Raw genomic sequence first — 12,062 nt, forward strand, 5'->3', positions numbered from 1 at the left:
TGTGCAAGGAGAAATACTTCCTGTTACTCATATTAACAGTATTGCTTCTATAATTTTATAGATTAGTCCAGTAATGACTAGGAGCTGATTTATTTAATATTGAAATTAAGATATATTTATTGTTGAACTTTGAACGCTTTCTTAATTGGTGGCCGCTTTTAAGCCAACTATGATGCTGTTTGTTTTTATTCTCTAGTTAAGGTTGTACCCATTTCTAAAAAGCTGTACCTTTTTAGACTAACATTTAAACATGCATTGAAACTTATAAGGGGTTCTTAGTATTATTTAATGTGGAAATGAAATTCTTTCCTGGACAACCAGCTATCACCAGGCTCGTTAGGCTTGTCACCTCTACTTATAAATCTTCTCACTATTTTGCCACATAGATGAGTTTGTTCTAGTAACTGTTCATAAGTAGCTTGTCTGGTTTCCAGTAGTTTAAGTTCTCTTTGTTAAAATTTTGCTAGTTAAATCATTATGCAGAAGGTACAAGGTGTAAGCTTTGCTTTTTGTTACTTTTAATGTTTCTTTCATCATTCCCTTAGGGTGCTTTCTCTGTGGCGCCATTAGTATTTAAATTTCTATCTCCAATACTCTAGATGTTAGGTGAATGTTTTATTTGATTGGTTTGTGCTAGTATGATGGGAGGGGTGTGGGCTAGATTTAGTTTAAGGCATTCATAAGCTATGAAATCTTCTAGGTGTAAACTAGGTGCTTTATTTAAGGTATGCTTTGGTTTATCCAAGCACATCTTCCAGTATGCTTGCCTGTTGTGACTTATCTCCTCTCATATAATTGACTAGCGTCTGTTAATAAGTTATGGTTTTGTCATAATACTTGAGGAGGGTGACGGGCGGTGTTTTGTATTCTTCATAGCAGTGTTTTGCATGCTTTATAGTGATGCTGTTGCATTTTACTTGTTTGTAGCTCTTATCTCCTGTAAAGTTTTTGAGGGCAGGGAATACTATGTAACATTCTAATCAGACCGACTAGTATTGAGCAAAACCATAATAAGGGTAAGTCAAATGCCTTTTATAAAGACAAGTTGAAGAAAGAAAAGGAGTTCCCTAACAAAATATTATGTCCAATAAATATTTAAATGGTTTTGTAATATCCACTGAGTGTGGAGGTAAAGCTTTAAGCCTAGTGTACATTTTGTCATGTCTTTCTTGTCAAAATGACTTTAGCTTATGCAAGCTACACTATTACACTTTGATAATATTCCCCAAGAAACTATATTTTTTGGATTGGGTGTGTCATCATCTGTATACGATTAATACATTTTTAGATCAACTAGAACTTTATAAAAATATATAAACTGTATGAACGCTATTTTTTAGATTTCATTTTAAATTAAACAGTATAGTAGATTAAACATAAATTATGGAATTTTAATATAAAATATGTAAAATATGTAATGAAAAACATGTATTTTTAGATTAAGAAAATAAAATATTAAAGCAAATCAAAGAATGTTTGGTCTGAGAGAACCAATGGTACTTCTTATATCTATTTTCCAAGCAAAATTTTAAATACTTAAAACACAAATAATCTACATTGAAAATAATTTTATCACGAGGTAAACATAAGTGTCAACATACATTTAAGTATTTCTCTAGAAGCTCCAACTTAACATTTTAAAATTGAATTTGACTTCTCCTTCATTTTCCAAGGCTTTTTTCTTCCTGTGTTATTTCAGTGAAACCATCTGCAATTTATACAAACCAGAAACCTGACCTTCACAAATGATTTCTACTTTACCTTTACACTGACAACCTAATAGTTAGCAGGACATTTTGATTCTATGTCCTCCTCAATGAATTCACAACATGGAATATCCTTTAACATTACTTTATCACTGCCAACATTATATGTTTGACTTGTATATATTTTAAAATATTAAGTATAGTAGGCCCCTTTTAGGCCTGTTTCAGGTTTGATGGTAAAGGAGAAAGCAGAATACAGAAGTTGGGCAGTATGTATCAGTAGACCAGGAACAAATAAACACTAGATGGCCTGGTGGTAGACAGTATGACTTGCCAGTTTATCTGAACTTCTCTTTAGATTTCTCCCTGCATACACCTGAACTGACCAACAAATACGATACCTTTCTTTTTGAGGGGCTAAGGAGCATTTGAGAGCTGTACCAACTTACTTGTATCCTAATCTGGTCTTTGAATTGTTTGTTTGCTGTTCAGTGGGAAATTTAGGAGAAATCAGCCTCAGCTCTGGTCATTGTTTTGGCTAATCTTGCATCTAGATGATACTTTTGCAGTCTTCCCTACTCAACAAGTCAGTTTGGAATACATAAATCCAAATTATTACTTAAAGCTCTGAATTGTTGCCTTGTATTTCACCTACATCATTACTATACATGTGGCAAAAATTTGGAGAATTCTTAAAATAGTAGTCTAGAATTAAGATTAAAATTTTTGGAGCTTCCCTGGTGGTGCAGTGGTTAGGAATCTGCCTTCCAGTGCAGGGGACATGGGTTCGAGCCCTGGTCCCCGAAGATCCCACATGCCGCGGAGCAACTAAGCCCTTGCGTCACAACTACTGAGCCTGCACTCTAGAGCCCGTGAGCCACAACTACTGAGCACAGCCCATGTGCTGCAGCTACTGAAGCCCGCGTGCCAAGAGCCCGTGCTCCGCAACAAGAGAAGCCACCACAATGAGAAGCCCGCGCACCGCAACAAAGAGCAGCCCCCGTTTGCTGCAACTAGAGAAAGCCCGTGCACAGCAACGAAGACCCAATGTAGCCAAAAATAAATAAAATAAAATAAAATAGGTAAAACATTAAATAAATAAATATTTTTGAAATAAAATGCAGAAAAATGTAAAAAGAAATAGTATGTGTCTGTTTTATTAATACCGAAGCATTGATCATTAATTGATTAAATGCAGCCATTTACCAGCATTGACTTCACAGTTTACTTGTGACTCTTTTTAAACTTTAAACAGATGGAAACATATAGAATGTGTTCTTCTGTGTTTGGCTTTTATCACTTAACATTAGATTCATGGGATTTATTCATTGGTGTATACAGCAGTTTCTAGTTTATCTTCATTTTACGCAGTACTATTAACCATTATGTGAACATAACCCATTTTATTTAGCCATTCTACTGTTGAACATTTATTTTGTTTACTTGTTTTTTCCTAGATATTGACTATAATAATAACGTTAATATGAACATACTAGTATATATAGTACATATCTCTTGGTGAGTACCGTACACATTTTGATGGGAGTATATATAGGAAACAGAATTCTGGGTCACAGAGCATGGCATGTTCAACCTTGGTAAATAATATCAAGATACTTTGTAAAGAAGCATGCTCTTTCACATTCACAGCCTATAAAGTCACCATTGCTCCACATTCTCTATGTTTAATGTTTTTAATTTTTTTAATTGAAGTATAGTTATTTATAATGTGTTAGTTTCAGGTGTACAGCATAGTGATTCAGTTATACATATAAATATATTCTTTTTCAGATTCTTTTCCATTATAGGTTATTACAAGATATTGAATATAGTTCCCTGTGCTACACAGTGGGTCTATTTTATATATAGTAGTTTCTATCTGCTAATCCCAAACTCCTAACTTATCTCTCCTTCCCGCCCCCTTCCCCTTTGGTAACCATAAGTTTATTTTCTGTGTCTGTGAGTCTCTTTCTATTTTGTATAAGTTCATTTGTATCATTTTTTAGATTTCACATATAAGTGATATCACATGATATTTGTCTTTGTCTGACTTAACTTCACTTAGTGAGGTAATCTCTAGGTCCATCCATGTTGCTGCCAATGGCATTATTTCATTCTTTTTTGTGGCTGAGAAATATTCCATTGTGTATATGTACCACATCTTCTTTATCTGTTCATCTGTTGATGGACATTTAAGTTGCTTCCATGTCTTGGCTGTTGTAAATAGTGCTACTATGAAATTTTAACCATCTGGTGAGTGTGTAGTGGTATCAATTTTACGTTTATATATATATCTCTCTGATGGTTAATTGGATTAAAAATCTTTTCATATACCTGTTAGCCATTTGCATATTCTCTTTTGTCAAGTGTTGTACAAGTCCTAATTTTCTATTTATTGACTGTTCTATCTTTTCTGTGCTGATTTGTAGAAGGTCTTTATATATTTACAAACCTTCAGTTAGTTATATGCATCATATCACTTTTCCCCTAAATCCCTGTCAGTCACAGATCTTTTTGCCATTACCATAGTTTTGCTTTTTCCAGAATGCCGTGTAATTGCAGTCATACAATATGTATTCTTTTCAGACTTGCATCTTTCACTTAGCGATATGCATTTAAGATACATCCATGTCTTTCATTATTGATAGCTTATTTCTTTTTGTCACTGAGTAATATTCCATAGTATGAACATGTCACTTGTTGAAGAGCATGCTGGTTGCTTCAACTTTTTGGTGATTGTAAGTAAAACACATGCAGGTTTTTTGTGGGCATAAGTTTTCTAATGATTTGGGTAAATACTGAGGAGTGTGATTGCTAGGTTGTATTGGAAGACTGTGTTTAGCTTGGTAAGAAAGTGCCAGATTGTCTTCTAAAGTGGCTCCTAGCATTTTGCATTTTTACCAGCAATAAACGAGATCTCCTATTGCTCCACACCTGAACCAGCAATTGTTATTTTCAGGTTTTTTAATAAATTTAATCATTCTAATAAGTGTGTAGAAATATTGTTAGATATACATTTTTTAATATTTTCTTGCATACAGTAAACTCTAAATTATTTTTTAACACTTCTACTCCTTGTGTTTTTTTTTAATAAATTTATTTTTTAATTTATTTTTGACTGTTGTGTCTTCATTGCTGTGTGCTTCCTCTAGTTGCAGAGAGCGGGGGCTACTCTTCATTGTAGTCCATGGGCTTCTCACTGTGGTGGCTTCTCTTGTTGCAGAGCACAGGTTCTAGGCGAATGGGCTCAGTAGTTGTGGCTCGCAGGCTCTAGAGCACAGGCTCAGTAGTTGTGGCACACGGGCTTAGTTGCTCCACGGCATGTGGGATCTTCCCAGACCAGGGCTCGAACCCATGTACCCTGCATTGGCAAGCGGATTCTTAACCACTGCACCACCAGGGAAGTCCCCTCCATGTGTTCTTAGTATCTATTTTTATTTATGTTATTCTGAAAACAAACATGAGATTTCTGGATCTGTAGTCAGACTCATTATCACTTGCCATAATAATCTCATTAGTTCCTGTGCTCGTTTTGTCCGTTTTGTACAACCCATGTGCTTAATACAGCACATGCAAAAAGGAGTTTCTGACACCTCCTATCGGGAATCCCGAAAATATGAATCTGGGAATTTATATAGAAATTTCTATGTATACATATTGTCACCTCTCCTCAAGAGAGTGAGAGAAGTCTAATTTCCCTAATGTAAAGGAATCTTCTCTAGGAGAAAAAGCAGAGTCCCTAGTTTACAACTTGTTGGAATGCAAATGAATGACTCTGGTGTTTATCCCCCTTTGAAATGTAAACACATACCTGTGAGGAGATAATCTTTGTATCCCTCTAGGGGGTCTCTGTGTAATCCCCCTTTAACTTCCTAGGCTTGTCTCTGAAACCAGATATCAGATTTCTTTGCCTGGAACATAACACACTACCTCTGCAGAAACATGACAATATTCATACTGCATTTTTCTATTATTAGCTCAATTTTGCATTTTTCTTTGTACAATTATATCATCTGAGAATTTTTACAATTTTATTCCATTAACATATCTATATCTCTTAAGTCTTTTTCTTGCCTTAGAGGACTGGCTTGGAAATTTAGTACAGTGTGGAATATAATCAGTGATACCAAGCCATTCTTGGTTTATTACATTTTCAGAAGAAAAGGCTTCAACTTTGCACAATTAAGTAGTATGGTGTTAGAGGTGATTTCTTTTGTAGAAACCATTTCCTTCTATTTCTAGTTTGCTATGACTTTTTAACATATACAGATGTTAAATATTATCAAACGCTTCCTCCATGTATCAAATGACCTTATACTTTTTGCTTTTATTTGGATGTTATACTGATTAACTTTTCAAAGGTGGAATCAATTTTAGACTGAGCAAGCATTGTTATAACTATTTGAATAATGCTAGATATAATTTGATAATATTTTGTTTAGAAATATTCATCTATGTTAATGAGAATAATTGTCCTGTAATTTTTCACTTTTTACAAAGTCCTTGACAGTGTTTGGAAACAGTTATGCTGAGTGCATACAACACTGTTGGAAATGGCCTCTTCTTTTATATTCCTGGAAGAGTTAATAACATTTTAAAATTAGTAGAAATCCCCAGCAAAATTAGGTGGCTTTGGAAATTTCTGTTAATAAATTATAATTAGGATTTTAATTACTTAAATGGATAAGGGATAGTTTGATTTAATATTTCTTTTTTTTTTTTTTTGCGGTATGCGGGCCTCTCACTGCCGTGGCCTCTCCCGTAGCGGAGCACAAGCTCCAGACGCGCAGGCCCAGCGGCCATGGCTCACGGGCCCAGCCGCTCCACGGCATGTGGCATCCTCCCGGACTGGGGTACGAACCTGTGTCCCCCGCATCGGCAGGTGGACTCTCAACCACTGCGCCACCAGGGAAGCCCTGATTTAATATTTCTTTAATATCAGTTTCGCAATTCATTTTTCTAGAAATCTATGTATTTCATCAAAATGGTAAAATATTTATTGTTATAAATTTATTTAATAATACAATCATATATAGATCTAATATCTATAAGATTCATAGTGGTGTGCAATTTATTACTTTTTTTATAATTATATATGTATGCTTTTCCTCATTTCTTCATGATAACTTCTATGTTTTTATAAAGTATAGTTTTGGTTAGTATCATCTTAGAATTGTCATTCTCACTAGTCATTCAAAGAGGCAAATTTGCAATTTTTTCTATTTGTTTTCTATTTTATTGTCTGCTATTACAACATTTATTAAATTCTTCAGAATTTCTCTGGGTTTCATTTTGCTCCCTTTTTAATTGATATTTCATTTAGCTCCCTTTTTAATTGATATTTAATTGATATTTGGTCTTTTTCAGTATAGTTTCCTTCTCATTATTTAGTAGTGAGAGGTTTTTAGATATTTCAGATGAAAGCCTTTTGTTAGAGATAAGTATTGAAAATATTTTCTAATAGGTTTTGGCTTGCTCTTTTATTTTCTTAACAACATCTTTTTTGTATTTAAGTGAGGTTTATTGAGATAGAAATAATATGCAATAACATTAAAAATTTTATGCCTAGAGCTTGTTGAGTTTCAACAAATGCACACAGTCATTTCTCAAGAATGAATTAGCACCACCATCAAGAATTAGAGTATTGGGACTTCCCTGGTGGTTCAGTGGTTAAGAATCTGCCTGCCAGTGCAGGGGACATGGGTTTGATCCATGGTCTGGGAAGATCTCACATACCACGGAGCAACTAAGCCCGTGTGCCACAACTACTGAGCCTGCACTCTAGAGCCCGAGAGCCACAACTACTGAGCCTGTTTGCCTAGATCCCGTGCTCTGCAACAAGAGAAGCCACCACGATGAGAAGCCCACACACCGCAACTAAGAGTAACCCCTGCTCACTGCAACTAGAGAAAGCTCACGTGGAGTGACAAAGACCCAATGCAGCCAAAAATAAAAAAAAAAATTAAAAAAGAAGAAAAGAATTAGAGTATTGCCAGTGCCTCAGGAAGTTCCCTAATGTCCCTTTGTCCCCTCCAACACCTCAGCCTTGATCTCTTGCCCTGTAATTTTCCTTTTCAGAATGTCAGTATTTGAAATTATACTTTATGTAGCCATTTATTCTCTAGACTTTTTCATTTAATATAAAGATTACAATAGTATTTATTCATGTTCTTCCATTTATTACCACTTCATTCTCTTACTGATGAGAAATATTCCCATGTTTTGACTTACCACAAATTGTTCTTCCATTCTCCACTTGATGGACATTAGAGTTGTTTCTGGTTTGAGACTATTATGAATAAAGCTGCTTTCAGATGGTTTGTTGAAATGGCATTTCTCTTTGAATTTTATCTTGCCAGCTATATTAAAAATTAATTGGCCATATATATATAGAGAGAGAGATTTCTGTATTGTCTTTTTTTTCTATTGTTATATATGTCTGTAATTACGCCAATACAACAAATTTCTTGATTGCTTTAAGGATATGGTAAGATTTGAATTAAATAGGGTGAGTCCTCCAAATTTGATATCATTTCTTTCAATTGTTTTGGGTATTTTTGGTCCTTTGCTTGCTCATGTAAATTTTTCAGTGTTTCCAAAAATGCCTGCTGGGTCTTTGATTGGCATTGTATTGAGTCAACAGATCATTTGGAGACAGTTGACATCTAACTATATTAAATATTCTGATCCATGCATATATTTCTCCATTTATTTAGGTCTTTAATTTTTTCAGCAATGCTATGCTTTGTAGCTTTTGTCCTACAAATCTTCCAAATATTTTGTTTGATTTACCCACAACATTTCATGTTTTTATGCTGTGGTAATGGTATATTTTAAATTTTAATTTCCAGTTGTTTCTTATTATTTTATAAAAATATAGCTGATTTTGCTTATTGGCCTTGTGCTCTGTTACTTTAATAAATGCACTTCTTAGTTCCTAATAGCATTTTAATAAATTCTTTAGAGTTTTCTGTGTTAACGATTATGTAATTTGCACATAGATTTTGGTTTTCCTTTTCAATCTGCATAGATTGTATTTGTTCTTTCTTATTGCACTGGTTAGGGACTCCAACAATGTTTAATAGCCATCGTCATTCATTAAATTTTCTTGATTTAGGAAAGCTTTCTGTCTTTCATTATTAGACATGATGTTAGCTGTAAGATATTTTTAAATGCCTGTTCTCAGTTTGAAGAAGTTTCCTTCTATGTCTAGTCTATTGAGTTAATGTCAAATGTTATATATGAAAAAATGTGGAGGTAATATATGATTTTTTTTTTTTTTTTTGGCCAATATAGTTTACATATCTCTCTGGAAGGCAGTGGACTAGGGATACTATTAAATTGGATCATCATAATCAATTCAAAATACTGGATTAGAATGATCTGGTACTGAGCTTGAGTCACTAAATAGTCTGCTTAATATTCTTCAAGAGGTATAATCCTGAATGCTTGGGTTATTCACTAGGGCCTTCAAGGTTAGCACACTTGAAATCTATTTTATTCTGGAAATTTTCATTAGAAAAAAAAACAAAAACAAACACTTCTCTGCTTCTTAACTCTTGATTGGGGTCATCAAATGGCCCAAGGAGAAATACAGTGCCAGATACCTTGATCACCTTTTTAGTTTCCCTTCTTCCTTAGGTTTTTAAAACCTTTTATAAATCCTAATTACCTTATTAGCTCTGTGATGCTTTCAAGTAGATGAAAATATTTCGTCCTGGTTTTACAGTTAATATCAGCAAGAGGGGTTGGTCTGAAGGCAGCCTAGTCTGTAATTACTAGAAAAAGACCTGAAAATACTTTGAAAACAGAAAAAGAACATCTCTATGATTATGCAGAAAATTATTTATATTTATTCAATATCAGTATTAGGATATTCTGGCTACAGTATTCTAACTACAATAGCAGTCCTGCAAGATACAGCTTCAATTATTAACTTTCAATAGTAATTTTTAGAACAATTGAAATATATAACATACTTATACACCAAATGTTTGATATTTATTTTGCATTGAAATTTATATTATTGATATTATATAATGAAAAGATGTACATAAGTGATATTGTGTAATGAAAAGCAGATAAGTAAATAATAAATGAGAAATGTAATTTTAAAGTCATTTTGATACCACTGAAAGGATGAGAAAGTTATGCAAATCAACTAATAAGATAAACACAGCTTACTTTGGCTTATCTGCCATTAATTTCCTAAGGCTTCTGGAACAAATTATCACAAACTTGCTGACTTACAACAACAGAAATGTACTCTCTCTCAGTTCCGGGGGCCTCTCGTCCAACATCAATGTCTCTGGGCCAAGATCAAGGTATCAGCACAGCCACACTCCCTCTCTACAGGCTCTGGGGAGAGTCCTTTCCTTGTTTATTCCAGCATGTGGTCAGTCCTTTACTTGTGGCCACAGCACTCCAGTCTCTTCCTCTGTGAACAAATTGTCTTTGTATGTGTCAAGTGATCTCCCTCTGCCTTTCTCTCAAAAGGATACATGTGATTGTATTTAGGGAACATCCAGATAATCCAAGACAGTCTCTCCATCTAAAGATCTTTATCTTGATTGCATCTGTAATGTCCTTTTATGTTATGTAAGGTCACATTCACAGGTTCCAGGAATTAGGAAGTGGATATCTTTTGGAGGCCATTATTCAGCATATCACACTTCTCAACGCTGCCAAAATCAGGAAGATTTACAATAATGATGTTTTACACATTGATTTTATACCACTGTTTTAATAATGTGCCATGGCATTGATTTATTTCATTGTTTCTATGCTGGAAATTATGAGAGAAAGTAGAAATTGAAAGATGACATACATTGATGATATATAATCAGACTTTATATTAATATAGTTATGAAAACATATGACTACATTTTGAAAAACATTTAAAATGTTCATAGGAATATTTACTGTAGACCTATGATTGTAAATAATTCCATTTAAAATCAACCTCCTTAGACTTATCTGGAGGACTAGATTTTCATTATCTCTCTTGTCAAGCATTACGTTATCGCTGAAATTTAAGAATAGCAGAAGCCATTCAGTTCAACACTGAAGTTCCAAATATTTCTCAATTGTTCTGGTTTAGATTATTCTAATTTTTTACACTTAATCTTGGAGTCATTTCTATTTTCCTCTATCATTTTATTAGTTTTATAAAATTTTATAAATTTTAATTAGTTTTATAAAATTTTATAAAATTGAGACATATTTCAAATACCATAGGAAAATGCAGAAAACAACAGAACTTCATGTGTTACTTAAAACACTTTTAGTTTTTGCGATCTTGAGTCTGATAATATGGTTCTCTCTCTTAATTACTGAGTATATACTGGAGAGGTCCAGAGAGGTGTAGGAGTCCAGTTAGGAAGGGTTTACAGTAATTCAAGCAAGGGATAACTAAAATTCAGAAGAGAAAAGTGTTGATTTATATGCAAAGAAAGGATGTACTAAAGTAATATTTATTAAATGACTCTGACAATACTTTATAATGGATTGCTTATGGGGGATTTGGTGGTGTACTTGCCTGAGATAGAAAACTCTGGAAAAGTATAGGATTTTAAATGATGTGAGAAGAGATTATGATTTTATAAGGAGCATGCCAAAATTAGTCTTTTGTTGGGATATCTATGGGGTGATATCAAATAGGTAGTCAGAAATATAAGTTTGGGTTACAGAGGAGAGGTTTTCTATAGAGATCTAAATTTGATAGAATACCTGAGTTTGAAGCCTGGCTTCACCCCTTACTATATGTAAAGTCTTGGACAAATTATTTAGGTTCTTTGAGTCTAAATTTCCTTTTTACAATGACAGATAATACATTACAGATAATAAATGATACCTACTTCAGATATTTACCATAAAATAATGCTTAGCGAATAGAAGAAGAGCTGTCTTAGAGTTAAAATGCAGTAATGTTAGTTCTTAATATGTCGTGATGATAACAGTACCTTATGGAATGCACATTTCACTTTCACTAAAAAAGAAAATTCATGTCAAAATGAGCAGTAACTATTTAATTCCCATGAAATAAACAAAGTAGTATTAATCTTTTCAACTGTATCAATCATATTGATATGATATCAACCATATATCAATATATTAGCTACTCTGTTATTATTTATGGGACATTTCTGAATCACTAGCAAGGCAGTTTTTTTTGTTAAATGTCTAGTTATATGTAGTTATAAAATGTATTTTGTACATTATATTATTCTACAATTTACTTAACCCTTTTAAAATTTCTTTTTTACTGATATAGAGGCACCTTTTATTTAGCTCTCAATTGTTTCTTATAATGTACATAAATATATATATAGTTTTAGCATTATACAAATAGTGCTG

The sequence above is a fragment of the Phocoena sinus genome, chromosome 18 (assembly GCF_008692025.1).
Source record: "Phocoena sinus isolate mPhoSin1 chromosome 18, mPhoSin1.pri, whole genome shotgun sequence".
NCBI classification, from domain to species: domain Eukaryota; kingdom Metazoa; phylum Chordata; class Mammalia; order Artiodactyla; family Phocoenidae; genus Phocoena; species Phocoena sinus.